The sequence below is a fragment of the Vanacampus margaritifer genome, chromosome 15 (assembly GCF_051991255.1).
Source record: "Vanacampus margaritifer isolate UIUO_Vmar chromosome 15, RoL_Vmar_1.0, whole genome shotgun sequence".
In the NCBI taxonomy this organism is placed as follows: domain Eukaryota; kingdom Metazoa; phylum Chordata; class Actinopteri; order Syngnathiformes; family Syngnathidae; genus Vanacampus; species Vanacampus margaritifer.
The window spans coordinates 12,985,425-13,005,454 of record NC_135446.1 but is presented as its reverse complement, the minus strand read 5'-3'; the positions used below and the strand labels follow the sequence as shown (position 1 = coordinate 13,005,454).

General features: G+C 40.4%; 1 protein-coding gene across 6 annotated transcripts in view; it reads left to right on the top strand.

Moving 5' to 3' along the window:
- The window catches only part of ptprda (protein tyrosine phosphatase receptor type Da), a 254,753-nt gene that overhangs the window by 159,630 nt on the left and 75,093 nt on the right, over nt 1–20,030 (top strand). The gene's annotated exons all lie outside the window — the stretch shown is intronic.

The window sequence follows — 20,030 nt, the reverse complement described above, 5'->3', positions numbered from 1 at the left end:
GTAATGTAAATAATTTAACGTTTTAATCACTCAATGTCCCCATCGTTTGCGACAACCCAACATGCAATGATTTGATTGTCCCGCAAAAGTGAGTTCAAAAGGTGAAAGTACTCGGACGGCCCGTCTCTTGTTTTGACAGGAAACAAATTGTTCTGTCCAAGAAAGAACTCCTCTTAGAGCTTAATGAGTTTATTGGGAATCAATACTCTTTTCCCCGTCGGCCCACAGGCGACACACAAGGGTTGTGACCCCCAAGTGCGGTTCTTAAATGCTGCAACTGATTGGGTCACTGAGGCGGGATGTCCCATTTTTATCTATGTGTAAGCAAAGGGGGAACATTTTCTTGATCAGGCCCTGTTTACTGTACAGGGGGCTAAGTATTCGGATTTGGGACTGGACCCTAAAAGGAACTTAATACAATTATACTGTATGAACAACTACATACTTAACTCTTTGACTGCCAAAAACGTTAAATAACGTTTAGTAAAATCCTATGGAGGAGTGCCAAAGACGTTAAAAGACGTTTGTTTTTTTTTTCAAAACAGAGGTGAAACTAACCATTTTCTATTGTTGATTACTGAAAAACGGAATAAGGTAGAAACAAACTTTTTTTTCTGATGAAAGATGAGAGTCCAATCTTTCATTTGGTAGCATGTGTGTTTCCATAGTCCAAACACATAATTTTCTGTGGACCTTGAAAGATCAGTCAAAAATGCTTAAATCGGCTGGCACCCACGGCATCCCTTTTCTGAAAACGGTTGGCAGTCAAAGAGTTAACAAACAAACTCTATTAGTCTATTCATTGTTAAAATGACGTTGAAAGACAGACTGCAGCCTGGACTGGTTGTCGGTCAGCGGCAGGGCACTTTTCAAGATACAAGGCTGATCCAGGTAGATTAAAGTCTGCTGTTTGAACAAATACAAAACCAATGTTGACTCGCGCACCGCAACGACTGTTTTTGTTATTCTTATCCCAGCTGACTTGGGGCAAAAGGTAGACTTTAACCTGGACTGGGTACTTGCAAATGCTGCATTTCCTGATATGCAACCTGCGCCAGCTGTAAAAGTGAACTATGACCCACACCAAAGTCAACTCATAATAGCCGTTGCAGTGATAGTAAACAAATTGAAAGTTTATTTATTGCCCTTGAATCAAAGCACGACTCCAAATTCTACACGCATGTTCCTCTTTGTCAACTCGGTGTCAAGGGTACAAAGATTGGACGTTGTTTTTCAATGACCGTTTCTAAACAGGATTCATGTCAGGAGATGATTTGAGTTCCAAAGTCGTTTTTGCAATGATTTTATTCAGGCCCTTTGAGTCAAACAGCAGGGTGGAACCAGCAGCGGACGAGGAACCGCCAACCTCATGCAGAACCCACTGGCCCATTCAAGCTCAGACAGAGGGTGCCGGATGCTTCTATTCCCATCTGAGCTCCTGAATACTCACACAGTTGAATCAGTCTAGTGTTTGGCTTGTCTGGAAACATGTGAATCATGTCTAACTGAGCCTTGTTGTCCCGAGAAAAAAAAAAGCAAACTGCCTCTGTGTCAAACATTCAAAATGACATGAAGTGTGTGTATTTTTGCCATTCTGACACAAAGCAGAGAGTGTCTCTGGCGACGGCAGAAAATGGGCCAAGTGCCAGATCTAGTCAAGCATGTGAGCTCAATAAAGCACACTGTATTGATTTGCTATTTACTAAGTTAGCCATTATTTGTTTTGGATGCAGGGAAAGTTCTTTGGAAAATGATTTTTCGCTCTAATGGAAATAAATGGCTTGACAGATCATCAATGAACGCTGAGTATGATAGTAAATGGCTTGGTATTGATCTTCTTTTTTTGATCTGAGCAGTTATGCTTAAAGCAGGACCAAGCACTCTCATGGCTATTGGATTTGTGTCCAACCTGCTATCAAATGTGAAAATAAGGATTTATTTTCCCCCGAGTGATGCTTAGATGAGAGATTCCACGAGATAAATGGAGATGGGTAAATGATATACATCAGGCCGCTTCATATTGCTCATGACGGCCAACATAATACCAACCCCCCCTCACAAAAGGCAGTTTGTTTACTGCCTTTGAAATCAATGGCTGAGGTCCCGCTGTCACTCACAGATGGCACTTCCTTTGAGGGGAGAGAAAAAAAAAAGCCGGGGCCAGTGACGCGTTATAATGTGCTGGCAAGGCGGCGGCCATTTTGCACAACCTCCGGAGGCACTGATCGTCACAGAGAGGCGTGAGCGCCGTCTTGGCAGCGCACGGCCCCCAGGCTCCGAGTAGTAAGCGATAGCTGAGTTGGAGCTCGTCATGCCAGATGCTTATCGCTGTTGACATCTGTCTACGCCATTCCCCCTCCTGCCCCCCTCTCTTGTACGGACAAGTGTGACCTTTATCTTTTGCTCTGTTTCAGCCCTGGCCTACACAACTCCATTCATTACGAGCCTCTTCTGAAGATTAATTTGGCATTTGTTTTGCTTTTTCTTTGGCTTTTCACTATGCTTATTACAAAAGCCACAGTGAACCGGTTCCAGCAATTTGTCGTCTCATGCTTCACAAGTAGATCAACTCCCACGTTGTCTTTTGACTACTGAGTCACCTTTCAGATCCAAATCAACAATTTGGTTCCATTTGCCGCCTTGCTTTGTGCACCGTTTTATATAATGCCCACCCTCGGCCTTCCCTCGTGATGTATGCAGTTGTTTGTGCAGCTGTCAGCATGTGTGCCCTGTATGATACATGAGGTCAGAGGCATACAGCGTGTTGCACCTATGAAAAATCAGGCCTGGAAAAGCGAGGGGCGCGGCGGTTCGGATGTTGCACGTGAATGTGCAGTCTAATTAGGTGTATTAGCCTCACTGGGCATTGGCCAGCTGGGAGCATCTGGGTACTTCGTACAACACACACACACACAATTAGAAACGATATCCAACAGGATGATAAGAGAGTGTAGGTCAGGCATGACGGGGTCATATGTGCAGCTATTTTGGTCTGGCACATTCTCAGCCTTGCTCACATCGCAACCCCCTTTGCGCTGCTCCGTGTTTGGAGCCAACACTGAGAATGGGATATCCACTCCCAAGTGCCTTTGCTCTTGTTTCAAAATGTCCCCATAAGACCAATAGAATTTTGTTGGGGTGTAACTGTACACCAGAAATCACAGTTGCGTATGAACCTTGCTTTTTACTTTGGGTCACATTTTGTACAGTCCAGTACGATGTAGATAAGTGTACCATTAACAATTTGATCAGTGTGAGTTACAACTTATCACGAGTCATTTCATCAGATAATTATATTTTTCTTTTGGATTCAAGTTTGTGAAAACGCATTTAAAATGACAAAACACACAAATTTACAACTTATCCAATATAAAATTATTCACAGAACATACATTACTCAATATATGATGAAGAAAATGGGACTCTCAGACTCCGACATTTGTCTCCAATGCTTACAAAACACTACAGACACTTATGTTCATGCTTTATGGTTATGTACTCCGGTTATGTATTTCTGGACTAAAGTCTTAGAAAAACTTTCCGCTATTTTGGACTGTAGGATACCTTTATCTCCAAACTTGTGTTTGCTAGGTGACCTAACAACAACTGACTTACCACATAAACAATTTCAATCTACACTTGTAGCCCTTACTATCGCTAAAAAAAACAATTCTTGTTAACTGGAAAAATAAACAAACTCTGAATATCGACCAATGGTCTAACCTCCTCATAAATCACATTTTAATGGAAAAAAAGATCTGCCTCAAATAAAAACCAAATATCAAAATTTATAGAAACATGGTCTACGTATATACAATTTTTTAACCTAATTCCGGTTACTTAATTCTGTCTGTTAGCGAGAGCCACTACATCGTGATAACTTACATTGATGTTTCTGCATTTGGCAATTTATTATTATATTATATTATTAGTATGGGATTTTTTTTAATGGGCTTTAGGTGAACTGATGAATACACACACGCTCGCACGCACGCACGCACACACACGCACATACACATACTCACCCACATACAAAAAAAAAATAAATATATGTATATATATATTAAAAAAAAAAAAAGATAATTATATTTTTGTCCCTTGACATGACCCATGTTGGAAATTTGTATCCTTCGCCACCCTGAATGTTTAACCCAAAGAATTAATTGTCAGAGGTAGTGAAGGCTCTTGATGCCTTGGACTTTATTTGTAGGACTCCCCATCGGGCTTACTATTTAGTACTTGTTTCCACACTTCGGGGAAGACTCTCCGCAAATATCTGCGGGGTGTCTGTGGGAACCCGATGTTCAGCAAGGTTTTACGTCAGTGTTCAGTGAGTGCCAGCCCACTTTGTCCACACCAGACTCCACCCGTGCCTTTGTGGACCGCGATTTGGAACAGACAAGGGCCTTCCCCAAGCTTTTCCCACAAATTGGGAGGCGTTGGATTTGACCAAAAGAATTTGCATAAACAAGGCCAAACCTCGAGAAAAACAAAACAAAAAAAATGAAACACTTAAATTTGTGAAGTACAACCCATTATTTCATGAATGTTTTGTAAAGGCGCACACCAGGCCCTTGTGACCTCAGTGCTCTTGTCACATGATCGGAACAAATGAACTACCGAGTTGGAACGCTCAGTATTCCTTCTGCTTTGAGATCTCAAACACTTTGTATTGATTTGCTGGTTAAGCCACTGTGAAGAGCTACTGATATATCTGTTTTACTGCTACACGCGTGTCGTTTTTGCTCCCAGAAATTTATCCCCATTCTCCCTGCGCCGCCCTCAGACTTGAGTGTCAGAAAGGCTCCGCGGAGAATGATCACAGGGGCCCAGCTGTTCGCAGTCAAGAGCCGCTGCTTTTATTAGCCGCCAGCGCACCGACCCCTCTAGGCCGCCGAGGGGAAGAAAGAGTGTGTGGCGTGAGGAGGAGTGCAAGGGCAGTACGGGGGCACAGATTTCCCAGCTGTTAGTCTACATGCTGTGGCCTCATGTCAGTGACCAGCACAGACGCGGCGACACATGACGGTTGAAAATGATCAGCGAGGTGCGCACAACGTAGGATAATACACAAGCCAGCCGGCACGCCTTTCTGTAAAACCCCCACAAATCCTCTTCTTCTGCTTCTCTTTCATTCCCCCAACATCTCACAAAGCCTATCATCCTGTGGAGATGCACTTTACAAGGGAGCCAGTTGCGTCCAGAGACCTAAAACAGTACAGTGCTTCTTGGTTTATATTATTTGTACCTTTCATTACCACTTTCAATTCTATGCCAGTATTGGCTGTTGACAAGTTGGCATCCCACAAATACAGGAGGGGACAATAGTGCTGTACTGGCATGACTTTAGATACGCTTCACCAATAAATTGCTTCTGCACTCAGTACTTATGATGTATGTATCGTTTTTGCATATTTATGAGCAGTGGGTGCTGCGGTGATTATAAGCTAACTGATTACATTGGCACAAAGACTGGATAAAGAATAAGTGAAACAGTGTAAAGTCCAAAGTCCAAACAGAGGCGACGTGTTGTCTGCAAAGATGGCGTCTGCAGGCATTCACATTGGGTTTAATAAACAGAGTACCAATATGGACTTTATTACTTAGTACTCGAGACCAGTGTAGCTCAGTGGCCCCAGACAAGTAATTAAAGTTCACACTGAGGCCTGACTCTAAAATATAGTCATTATCCCGGCAAAAAATACAACCTTTCCAGGTCACATCATTCTGTTTGCGGCAGTAAAACAAGTTTATTCCTGTCCCGGGCCATCATTATAGTAGCCCCGATCCACTCGCCGGCATTTTATGGAGCGCGGAGCAATCGGGGGCGACTGAGAGATTCCATAAAAATGTGGTATCACAATTGGCTCAACACAAGATAACTGTGTGAGCGTGACAATTTGGCCCTGGAATGTGTGCTTGATTATACCTTCTATCATTTTATATTCCGAGGCATGCACGGGGTCGTTTTTCATCGCCCCGGTTTAACAAGCGTAGTACCAAACAATGGCATCCAGTTTTTACGGCCCCCTTTAGAGCTAATCAGACGCCTTGCAATGAAAAACGATAGTTTATATCGGCCCTGCTTACACAAGGTAAAGCTCAGAGGTCCTTGGGAAGGATGAAAGCTACCCAGTTGTCGTCCTCCTGCGCATCCACGGCAGACCAACTTTATCTCCGTAATCTCGCCGGACAAAAATAGCCGCGTCGTCGACGGCAGACATTCAATCAATCAGCAAAACATCTCATGAATATCTTTTCCAGGGACAATGCGGTGAGATTCCTCGTGTTGGCCGTAAGGCTTGGGGCTGGAAAGCTACCATAAACATCAATAACGCTTTTAGCACTCGACTGTTGCGCTAACAAAGAAGGGACAAGAAGAAGTAGGGCCAGGTCGAACTCCCTTGACCTCTTGCCGCAAAGAAAGCTGCAACACAACAGTTGTTCACTGCACTGGTCCCTATGCAGGCGGAAAATGAGTAAAGGGGCGTACAAGATTAATGACGGCGCTAACTGGGTATTTATCATCTGACTGGAGAGTAATGCGACACCTTTCTAATCTGAATATATTTCATTGGGCTGTTATGGCACTCGGGCCTCATATGGGTTTTGTGTGCGTCGCCGTGTGAATGTTAATCATCCGCATGGGTGTGCGCGAGAGGATGCTCGTAAAGTGGATGGCGACCGGACCGCAATAAACACCCGGCTATCCGGCTCGGCGTAACGGCCCCCAAGATAATTACATAAAGATGAACTTCCTCTCTGCGGCATGCTGAGGCCACACCTCCCGAGATCTCTCCCCGCCGTCCCTGCTATTGTCCTTTATTTTGGTGATAGCAATTGGGACGAGATGGGTTTAGATAGGGCTTTACCATTAGCCATCCTGTTAGCTCATTGAGGCTGCCAAAACCACAGAGGCAACCGAATTAGCCTTTCATTTAGCATGCCAGAACCGCTGTCATGCCATTACTGTGGAAGACCAAACAATAAAAAGGCAGTGGAACAGTGACAATCAGCGTGTTCCTGTCTATTCGAGCTTGTGCCGTTCCGGAGGGGGTAAAACGTGGTCATGTTCGTGTGACAGATCGGATAAGCACAGTCAAGAGGATGAATTATTTGCAAAGCTAGGGCCCATAAATTATGGAATAATCAGTCAAAGGGAGATTTCATGGGGAACTCTTGGCATAGCTGCTATTTATACAACGGAAGAGATTTCTGCTTTGGAAGTGTGACCAACATGCTGTGATGGTGAAATAGGGCAACTAATTCAAATGGGAATACAGAGTTCGTACCTTTTAGGGATACGATGAGGTGGTCCCCTCAAACGTGCTACCCCTAATCCTTGTCTTTTCCAGATCGGAAACATACCAGTGCCTACTGCATTTGTAGGCACAAATGGCTATCAATGCGTTGGTAACTTCGACCTTGATGAAACCTTTATTTCTGACGGTCTTCCAAAGATTGTGCTGAAATCCTCTGTACTGTGTTGTGATCCCTGCTCTGGGTCTCTCCATGTCATTCCACCCCTAAGCATCTTCAGCATTCCGGACTGAAATGCCTGTATGATTTTTTTCCCCAAGGGCCGGACAGTTTATCTCTCACAGATAGCAGCTGGTGTCTGCCCAACAGCCACCCCCTGGAGAAAGTGACGCCACTTTGCGTACTAGTCTTTTAGCAAGCAATGCAATCAAGACAAGCCAACGTCCCCAGTGATCCCCCATATGGTCGTGTGCAGAAATTGAAAAATCAAACACGTTGGGTCATTGGGAAACTATCTGGAGTGCTCTAATTGTTGTTGCCATTCAAAATGTTTACAGTGAAAAAAGACCACGAGGCCCCGTGTGTCACCCGGAGCCCACTTTTGTTTGTTCGTTGTAGCCGTGGGCCGATGCGGCATTGGTTCTGACGACGGGCATCACGATCTGTTTCTCACTACATATTATTGTATTTCTCCTGTTTCACTTTGACCTTTCTGGCTAAGGACATGTTTGATTAATCTCTGAATTGTTTGCACTTCTAATCATTCACTGGCAACCAAAGACTGGGCCCGGCATCCTGCAAGACGGCCCTGTCTGCTGTCATGTCTATATTTGAAGAGAAATGGGAGGCAGCATTGTAAAGCATGTACCGTTGAGGCAGAAAAGCTGCTTATAAATGCAGACCATTTACCTCTGGTAAATCACCTCCTAATAATAATAATAATAATAGTAATTTACCTCCTACCTACCTATGGTCACGAGCTGTGCGGCCAAAATGAGTTTCCTCCGCAGGGTAGCCGGGCTCTCCCTTAGAGATAGGGTGAGAAGCTCGGTCATCCAGGAGGGACTCAGCGTCGAGCCGCTACTCCTCCACGTTGAGAGGAACCAGTTGAGGTGGCTAGGGCATCTGGTTCGGATGCCTCCTGGACGCCTCCCTGGGGAGGTGTTCCGGGCATGTCCTACCGGCGGGAGGCCCCGGGTACGACCCAGGACACGCTGGAGAGACTACGTCTCTCGGCTGGCCTGGGAACGCCTTGGGATCCCGTCGGAGGAGCTGGGTGAAGTGGCTGGGGAGAGGGAAGTCTGGGCTTCCCTGCTAAGGCTGCTGCCCCCGCGACCCGACCCCGGATAAGCGGAATTGAAGACGAACGAACATTTACCTCTGCAAGCAAACTATCTTATGGTTTATCTCTACTTTGACCGAACCAAGCTTCAGTGCTGGAAGTCAGCACAGTCGAACAGACACAAAAGCTATTTTTTCACAGATGTCATACATCTAATACATCCGGTGTTGTGTGCTAGACAAAAAAAAATACTGTTCATCACAATGCAGATCTTTTACTAACATTAAATATATTCATAAAGCCAACCTGGATCAGCACAACAAGGGACCCACATGCTAATAAGCTAACCCCATTGAAGGTTACAGCCTGCTGCTCCTCCTGAAATGCAAACACAAGCATATCCAAACTCGCTCTCTCCAAGTGGCCAAATCTCAGTGTCTCTTAATGAAATGCTCAATTAGGAGATTTAAATAGGTAATTATGCAGTGCCTAATCCCCCAGCTCCTGGGCCCTATCTCATTTTGATGACACTTGGGCAGGCCCCTCAGCGGCGGTGCAAGCAGCCCCCCTTTAATGATAAGGCCGCCGCCGTCGTCTCCAGGCGAGGCCACGTCAAACTTGACAACGTAGTCCTTAATCATGGATTGTGAACGTTCTGAAGGGGAGTGACAATACTATGGAGAAATGGGAAATTGATTCAGTGGATTTAGACGTTAGATCTGAGTGAATTGTGTTATTTGGGTTGCAGTTTTGTGGAAATGTGCTATTTTTGTGCAAATGTAATTTGGAGGCTCACTTTGAGCTTTATGGCGTCAATGAACATGTTAAAAATGGGGCGCATTTTTCTTGGTGTAATTTATGACATTTAAGTGTATGCGGGGAAATGAAATCGCTTTGAAATGTCGAACGGAGTACACAAAACACTTTTGATTTCCTGTACTGACATTTGTTTGGCGGTGGCATTTGAATTTCAATCTCAACCATGGACAGATTAATTCTATTCTGGGAAGTATTGGAAAAGATGTCGTCCTCTGAAGTGACTGCGCTAATGTAAAAACTCACAAGTTGCGTTTGCCTTGGGTGGAATCTTGAAGCGCTAAAGACCTTTCAAGGGCAACCCAAATATCTATTAATCAGCAGTACAGCCACTGCGACAAATACTTGAACACTTAATATTTAAAGGACTTTAAACACTATAGCCCCCCGAACCCTATCCCCCCCCCCCAAAGTTTGTCCTCTGACATTCTTATCGCGATGCAAAAAAGGAAGGACAACAACAACAACAAAAATGCATCTGCATCTGTGTAGTCAGCAAATAAGCATCTCATATCTGTTATCATATTTTCATCCCGCCACCCTCGCTGTTGCCGCCTCTGATTTATTTCCATGCAAAAGGCTTTGATAAGCTTGTGCTTGCATTGCTCTCCATGTGCTCTTTCGGGATGTTGACTCGAGGTTCTTATCGCTGTGCAAAAACATGGAAAAGTGAGGTGGGGGGATTTTTATGACATCCCTTTCTAAATCCATTGGCATTGTGATGGAGTCGCTGCCCTTTTCAGGCAATCTTGTACTCTTTTAGGGCAGTAAAGTCTAGTCTATCCAAGGACTGAGTTTTCCTATAGCAAACTCAACAGATGGGAACCTTCCAAAACAGTAACACGGAATATTCCCGAATGGCCATTGTTTTGTAAATTATTTGGGGTGAGCTTTTAAATGTTCATGTATTTATTTGAAAACATTAAGTAGGTTGATTGCATGAAGATGTGCTTCATTGGAAGAAATTAGAGCAAGAAAAACACTCACTCAGTAATTGTTTCTCTATTATTTGCGGAAGGATTTTAAATTTCCTGTAGTATAGAATTTTATAGATCAATTACATAGAAAGGTTTTTGATTTGATTTGATTTTTATTTTTTATTTTGTTTGGGCTAGGGACAAAGGGGGAAAAAATTGAGTCATTGTTTCACTAATTATTTGGTGAAAGTTTTCCTGAAGTGCAGAATTTAATAGGTCAACATGGAAAGGTTCTTGATTTTATTTTTAATTGTATTTGGGCAAGGGGAAAAGGGAAAAAAACATTAAATACAAATGTTGCAGTAATTATTTTGGGTAGGGTTTTTAATTTACATTTGTTACGGAATTAAATCGATTCATTGCATTAATCGGTGCTTGTTTCCTTTTTTTTAGGGGGGGTGCAAAGGGAGAAAAACACTTTTGATGTAACAAATTATCTGGAGTAGGAGTAATAGGAGTTAGTATTCAAATATAGATTATATTTATAGTCAATTGACAGCTAACGTGAGAGAAACCCTCATTATATTTAACCATTATTTAATATATTTACTGGCACGCGGTTTAAAATTTTTAGGTGTTTAGTTATTATAGAATTAAGATTCAATTCCACAGATTGGCGCGAACACTTGTATTTAGCCTATCAAGAGGTTTGTCCTGAAAGGGTAAAACATGACATTATTAAATTGGCCTAATGAAGCCGGTATGTTGAATGCAAAGCGACGCATGTCAAGCCTCACGACAAACACGAAAACATCCAGCACATCACCTTCAGCCAAGCGATAGCATTGTGCCGCGTGTGTAATTGAAGGGAACTTGATCCGCCGCCGCCGCCTCGGTGCTCGTAATGTGGCGTAACATTCTAGCTCCGGGTACACCGAGGCAAATTAGCATTTAGATAATGGGAGACACTTGGCATTTTAATTATTTTGCTGCCCTCTGAATATCGCGCTTCGGCCCCCGAGTCACCTCAGTGCCTCCTTCGCGTCCTCCTCGCTAGCGCATTTACATAGCAAACAGCTTGGCTGCACTTCAAAAAGCACTAAAATGTCACTGGCCTCGTTCAATTGTTTACAAAACGGAAAAAGAGTGTTTTTAATCCTCATCATTCAGTTGTTTTTAAACACCGCGGCGTCGTCCCGCTGCTTTTGTCCATCTGAGGCCTCTCGGATCTGCCTCCCTCACTCCCAGCCGTCCTCTTACCGCCTCAACGGAAGCGAGATCATTCATCCCGACACAGAGCGCTACTGTGTTTGAATTGGGGGGGAGGGGGGTGGAAGTGCCAGAAGCGTGCGGCGCAACGACTATGCGTGCACACGCACCCTGCACGTACCGTTATGTGGTTGTTGTGCAAGTGTGTGCAAATCAACGCCATGGGCCTCAATATTAGGCACACCTGCGCAATCAAGTGCCATCCATAAGCTCATCTGACGGTGGTTATTAGGATGTGTGCAGGTTGCAAATCTGTCAGTCAAAAGCGAGTTCTGTATTAACTGGATCTTTAAGATTTTCTACACATCTTATTTATTTGTATCTTATTTTAAAATTAAATTACATTTTAATGTATGTTTTATTATTTGATTGATTTAAAGACCAAATAAATTCCTTTCAAATGCCCGGTCAGAAGCTGTTTGAAGTTTGATCTGGATCTGGTCCAGATTCACATCCCATGTGTCCTATCAGATAATAAATCAGACTAACTAGGACACACCACTTTCAGAAAATACAGAAAATATAAGCGGAACTTACTTTGATCCTGACATTTCTCCCTTACCACCTCCTTAGTTACCCCCTCCACTCCTTTTCTGAACCAGTATTTTTTTTTTATTTGCTTTTGCATTTTTTATAATCATTCATTGAAGCGCTGTAGTGCACTCAGTTCCGTGTTTCTCCAAGTACCACCTCAATGGTCCACACTAAAACAGTAGCACAGTAGGCCCAAGAATTCATGAAAAATTTGGCTTTTTGTTGTTGTTGTTTGCCACATTATGCGCTGTTTGAACGTTTATCCAACACTTAAATACAAGAAGAAAATCTGCGGAAGGGGCATACTTAAATCATTCTGTAAAATGTATTGTGCATAAAAGTTAAACAAGGTTATGCCTAAAAAAAACATTCTAAATTATTAAATGTAAATGCATATTTTTTAAAACTTAAATATAACTGAGTTGTACTTTACAAATGGAAAAAAAACATTGAAGAAATGTGGCGCAAGTGGAATAAATAACTGGATGTATCGATAAAAGGTTATTTGCAGTGGGTGTATTCACTGACCTAAAGAAGGCTTTTGGGATATTGCCCAAATTATTATTATTATTATTATTATTTTTAATTTATGGAGCGGATATGGTCTATGAGGGGTTCCACTTTTCTGGTTGCAAAATTACATAATAGGAGACAGTTTCTACAAATAGGTTCCTATAATTCAATATGCTTGCTTCTTCAGACCCAAGCTTATTATCTTATTCGTTAATGATACAATATTTGCAAAGTGTCTAATATTTTTAAAAAATTGTTCTTTGCAGATGACACAAATATTGTCTGTACTGGGGGAAATTTTCATGACCTGCTTATTGATGGTCAAAAGTGAATTGTTAAATGTAAAAAGTTGGTTTGATGTAAATAAATTATCATTAAACCTGAACAAAACAAAGTATATTGAGATTTGGAAAATTGTCCGATTAAAGAAAGGGTTTGTTTGGGAATCAAAAGAGTTTATGAAAATAAGTTAATTGATGTTTTTATTGATTATAAGCTACTGTATGATGTAAATGTGATATCAAATATCTGTGACTCCATAATTTGAAGAAGTATGATGATATTGCATAAAACCTTACGTTACAGATCAGAAGTCACTAAGGATGTTGTACGATGCGCTTATCAATCCATATTTGTCATATTGTGTTGAGTAATGGGGACCACATTTAAAAGCACATTGCAAAAGATCTTCGCTTAACATTTAATTCAGTGATTCTTTTGCACACCACTAGAGGGAGCCCATGTTACTGCTACAATAGTACTTGCACTACCGTTTGACAATCACTGGTCTCTTTCATCAGATTGTCAGCTGTCACAAAGTTGATTCCGTATCAATCCATATCCAGCTTGTCCGACACTCAAACACATCAATTCCAATTGATTGATTGATTGATTGATTGATTGTAGAATATTTTGTTAGTTTAAGAGCACTGAATGAAAAGCGTTTTTCAGGGTGCACTGTATTTTGTCCTGATAATTGATACCCCCCCCTCCGTCCCCACTCACCTCCTCGTTAGTGCCCCCCCACACGCCTTGTTGCTCCACTTATTCATTTAATTTGCACCCCTCTGTTCCCCACTCCTCTCCCCGCTTCATAATACGTAACATGATTTGGCTCCCCCCTCCCTCCCCTCCACCATGTTCACGCAGCGTAAATTTAATCCCAGCCGTTGCAGGTTGGCTGCCATTCCTAACGTTTTTTTTTTTTCTCTCATTTCCCCCCCACTCGCACCCCAATCCTGACACACTCTCTGCTCCTGACACAATGGACTCCTCCAGCAGCAGCCTGTTTGCATGATAACGCTTTTTTTTTTTTACCCCCACCGCCCACCCCCCCCCCCGCCCCAACCTCTCGCTTGTACTAATGCTGACACGCAAGGTCGAGCATGACCCTATACAATGCGACGACGAGCTATAACATAACGTAGCTGCCAATCATTCACCGTCGCCATCATCACCCGTTGAAAAGGCGTTAGCCGCGGCCATCAAGGTCAATGCGGGTGATTCTGGCATGTAGACAAAGATGGAAGACTTTTCGCAAAATTCTCGCTCTCCTCCATCTCCGCAGTGTCCCAAAAACTCACCTAATAGTGCTGTAACCTTGTGTGCTATAGTGCACCATAGCATAATCAGTCAACCCACAGCAGGTCAGGGTCTTGCTCTTTTCGTGACCATCCATCTGAAGCCAACAGCTGCCGGGGAAGAGAAAGAGAGAGTGGGGAAAAAGTCAAGGAGAGGCTGGAGAAAATGAAAACAAACAAACGGGAGGCGGTAGAGGTCCCGCAGGTAGAGGTCCCACGGAACATGAGGCTACTCTCTAAACAAATGCAGCGCTGCTCATGGTTGGCGATAACGCTTTTAGCCGTCGACGTCAGATATCTGAAACCATTCCAGTTGGACTGTCTGAGTCATTCATTTCCTCAAAAAAAATAAAATAAAAAAATGATGCTTCATATTGCCCACTCCTGGTGGATGAGTGGTCCAAAAAAGCAATTTCAACCATTTCTTTATAACATGTGACCTTTTTGTTATTTTGTGATGTTTTGACGAGGGTAGTGTTCAGTTTGACTCTTTCAATCAAAGAAAACCAAGCCGCACTTTGGGCATCCCGACAGTGAGTTTCCAAAGCCAAAGAAAACGCACGAGCCGACCTGTTGACGTATATTATGGCACGTTTCGAGTCCTGTGGTATCAGCAGGGGCCTTTTGAGCAATTATCACACTGGCGAAGGTCATTAGACCCAATTAGCTTCCTGCAGTGCATCATGGGGGGAGGGCGTGGGGGGGGGGGGGGGTTGGCTGCAGGGGGTGTCACTATCAATGCATCAAAAAAGAGGGCTTGTTTGTGAGCGTGGAAAATAAATTAAAATAAGCCATCTTCTGGCATGTTCTTATCAGGATCTCGACTTGAGCTGGCTAGCGTAACTTAGCTTAGTTATGGTTAGCTTAGCTTAGTTTATCACATTTCATCTTGGCTACAGGCGTGCTTTACACATGTATCAATTATTACAACATTTGTCAATTAATTTGATAATTGACTAGTTATTCATTACTCTGTTATTTTTTGCACCTCCAATTGAAGGTATTGCGAAGGTATTATGATTATGATTGATTGATTGATTGAATTTGTTATGCTGGAATGTGAACGTTGAACTCAAAATAAACCAAACTAAAAATACGTTTTAATCACATCTCGTGAAAAAAGAATATAAATAAATCAAGATTTCAATTAAAATACTGGATGTAAATATTAAAATGTGTATATATTGTATTGGGGAATCTTTGCAAACATGTTTAATTTATATTAGGGATGTTTGACACTATATACTCATGCTATTCCTTATTGAGAACATTTGTCAATTAATTTGATAATTGACTAGTTATTCATTACTCTGTTATTTTTTGCACCTCCAATTGAAGGTATTGCGAAGGTATTATGATTATGATTGATTGATTGATTGAATTTGTTATGCTGGAATGTGAACGTTGAACTCAAAATAAACCAAACTAAAAATACGTTTTAATCACATCTCGTGAAAAAAGAATATAAATAAATCAAGATTTCAATTAAAATACTGGATGTAAATATTAAAATGTGTATATATTGTATTGGGGAATCTTTGCAAACATGTTTAATTTATATTAGGGATGTTTGACACTATATACTCATGCTATTCCTTATTGAGAACATTTGTCAATTAATTTGATAATTGACTAGTTATTCATTACTCTGTTATTTTTTGCACCTCCAATTGAAGGTATTGCGAAGGTATTATGATTATGATTGATTGATTGATTGAATTTGTTATGCTGGAATGTGAACGTTGAACTCAAAATAAACCAAACTAAAAATACGTTTTAATCACATCTCGTGAAAAAAGAATATAAATAAATCAAGATTTCAATTAAAATACTGGATGTAAATATTAAAATGTGTATATATTGTATTGGGGAATCTTTGCAAACATGTTTAATTTATATTAGGGATGTTTGACACTATATACTCATGCTATTCCTTATTGAGAACATTTGTCAATTAATTTGATAATTGACTAGTTATTCATTACTCTGTTATTTTTTGCACCTCCAATTGAAGGTATTGCGAAGGTATTATGATTATGATTGATTGATTGATTGAATTTGTTATGCTGGAATGTGAACGTTGAACTCAAAATAAACCAAACTAAAAATACGTTTTAATCACATCTCGTGAAAAAAGAATATAAATAAATCAAGATTTCAATTAAAATACTGGATGTAAATATTAAAATGTGTATATATTGTATTGGGGAATCTTTGCAAACATGTTTAATTTATATTAGGGATGTTTGACACTATATACTCATGCTATTCCTTATTGAGAACATTTGTCAATTAATTTGATAATTGACTAGTTATTCATTACTCTGTTATTTTTTGCACCTCCAATTGAAGGTATTGCGAAGGTATTATGATTATGATTGATTGATTGATTGAATTTGTTATGCTGGAATGTGAACGTTGAACTCAAAATAAACCAAACTAAAAATACGTTTTAATCACATCTCGTGAAAAAAGAATATAAATAAATCAAGATTTCAATTAAAATACTGGATGTAAATATTAAAATGTGTATATATTGTATTGGGGAATCTTTGCAAACATGTTTAATTTATATTAGGGATGTTTGACACTATATACTCATGCTATTCCTTATTGAGAACATTTGTCAATTAATTTGATAATTGACTAGTTATTCATTACTCTGTTATTTTTTGCACCTCCAATTGAAGGTATTGCGAAGGTATTATGATTATGATTGATTGATTGATTGAATTTGTTATGCTGGAATGTGAACGTTGAACTCAAAATAAACCAAACTAAAAATACGTTTTAATCACATCTCGTGAAAAAAGAATATAAATAAATCAAGATTTCAATTAAAATACTGGATGTAAATATTAAAATGTGTATATATTGTATTGGGGAATCTTTGCAAACATGTTTAATTTATATTAGGGATGTTTGACACTATATACTCATGCTATTCCTTATTGAGAACATTTGTCAATTAATTTGATAATTGACTAGTTATTCATTACTCTGTTATTTTTTGCACCTCCAATTGAAGGTATTGCGAAGGTATTATGATTATGATTGATTGATTGATTGAATTTGTTATGCTGGAATGTGAACGTTGAACTCAAAATAAACCAAACTAAAAATACGTTTTAATCACATCTCGTGAAAAAAGAATATAAATAAATCAAGATTTCAATTAAAATACTGGATGTAAATATTAAAATGTGTATATATTGTATTGGGGAATCTTTGCAAACATGTTTAATTTATATTAGGGATGTTTGACACTATATACTCATGCTATTCCTTATTGAGAACATTTGTCAATTAATTTGATAATTGACTAGTTATTCATTACTCTGTTATTTTTTGCACCTGCAATTGAAGGTATTGCGAAGGTATTATGATTATGATTGATTGATTGATTGAATTTGTTATGCTGGAATGTGAACGTTGAACTCAAAATAAACCAAACTAAGAATACATTTTAATCACATCTCGTGAAAAAAGAATATAAATAAATCAAGATTTCAATTAAAATACTGGATGTAAATATTAAAATGTGTATATATTGTATTGGGGAATCTTTGCAAACATGTTTAATTTATATTAGGGATGTTTGACACTATATACTCATGCTATTCCTTATTGAGAACATTTGTCAATTAATTTGATAATTGACTAGTTATTCATTACTCTGTTATTTTTTGCACCTCCAATTGAAGGTATTGCGAAGGTATTATGATTATGATTGATTGATTGATTGAATTTGTTATGCTGGAATGTGAACGTTGAACTCAAAATAAACCAAACTAAAAATACGTTTTAATCACATCTCTTGAAAAAGGAATAGAAATAAATCAAGATTTCAATTAAAATACTGGATGTAAACATTAAAATGTGTATATATTGTATTGAGGAATCTTTGCAAACATGTTTGATTTATATTAGGGATGTTTGACACTATATACTCATGCTATTCCTTATTGAGTATTCACCAATATGGGGTATCAATACCATTAGTACATTTGATATATTAAATTTCGTTGAACACAATGACAAAAAAATTGCGAACAAGACTTTGCTATGTGACGCAGATGATGATTTGCCGATGTGTCAAACTTCTGTTGGAAGATTTAATGGAAGTAATTGTGGGCCGGTATCGGCAGCCTGCACGAGTACCTGATACCGTATATGTAGCGATACACACACATCCCTAATTTGTATAATAATAATCATAATAATACATTGTTACACTTTAGTTAGCATAGCAAAGCGCGCCAAAAATTAAATAAATACATAAATCGAATCATTCAAGTCACACAAAAGTTGACTTGAAAAGGAGGTGCTCATTCAAAGCGTGCAGCGGTCTTTAAAAAGTGAGCTTTGCACTCTGTGCTGCCACTGATGCTTTTCATCCAACATTGATGACAATACAGAGAAAGAGGGAGAAAAAAGCGCGCACAATGTTGTCTTTCTTCCCCCGGTGGTGTTATTGTGTTCCCATTCACTGCCGCCTCTATTCAAAAGGATGATAGCGATCGTGCATTATTAAACAAAGCCAGACAACATGCGCAGTGTTAATTAGAAAAGGGTGGAGTGGGGTGTGTGTGTCTGTGTGTGTGTTTTCCTCTTTCCATGTGATTGTGATCCTTATCAGTCAAAGACAAGGAGGAGGAGGATTGTTGAGGTTTTCCATCACGGACGCTCCCTCCTCACATTTTTGTTCAAGCAGCAAAGCGACTGACTCACGCTGTCGCCGACATGCCGGTGGTGAGCGGTCGGGGCTGTTTTGGCCTGAATGTGACATGCACTTGTACCACATGCTCTGTGGTCTGTCAGCCCAAAACTCCACTGAGCTCGGTCCAGCCTGAATCACACACACACACACACACACACACAGGCAAGAGGGCTCAGCCATTGGAAAGAACTGAACATTTGTTTTGGATCTGTGGGGAAAGCTCGCACATTTGTCTTGCATTGATTTTATTTAAAAAAATAAAAATAAAAAATCCCCAAAAATTGTACCTAAATAAAAGCAAACCGTTCCTAAAGATTACTTGCAAATGTATTAAACTTATGTTAAATATTAAATATTCGTGCCACACTTTGAGAATGACTTTACTGGCTAAATGGCAAATACTTCATTACGAAACGGTGTTTTCGTCATGACGCGTGGGCAGAGCATGGCCACAAAGTTCAACGACCTGCCATGAAGCTCTAATAATGCACTAAGGTCAGATATTTTCCAGCATGACATAATGACACAATTTCCGTGGTTTTGATTTGAAGAGGCTCATTTTGGCATTTTCCCAGGGTTCAAGTCAGTTGGTTCTGGTTTGGGTTTCTTTCCCTGATTTGGTCTTTGTTGTTTTGCATTTTTTCAAAATGGCTTTGATTGTGTGAAAATTGGAACTAGTGTCCCCTTTAAACTCCAGTACATCAGTGTAACATAAATAAGATGCAGGGAAGCACAAAAAGTAGATATGAAGTTTTTAACAATCCCCAAAAAACAAGAGGGATGGAAGGAAAATATTTTTTTCATAGTCATTGAAACCTTAAAACATGACATTTAAGGAACAATGTTGGAATTTTCTTTTTTTGATTATGTCCTGTAGATGAGTGGTCCTCAACCCTGATCCTCAGGGACCGGTATCCAGCCTGTTTTCCATGTCTCCCACAGCCAACACAGGTGGAGATCGTTATCAGCCTTCTCCAGAGATTGCTGATAAGCTGATGATATGAATCACCTGTGTTGGCTGTGGGAGGCATGGAAAACAGGCTGGACCCTGAGGACCAGGGTTGGGGACCTCTGCTGTAGATGACATCCTCCTGTACGAATCCATTGAAATCTGCTGTTGAGATTCCTCATTGACCGCTTCA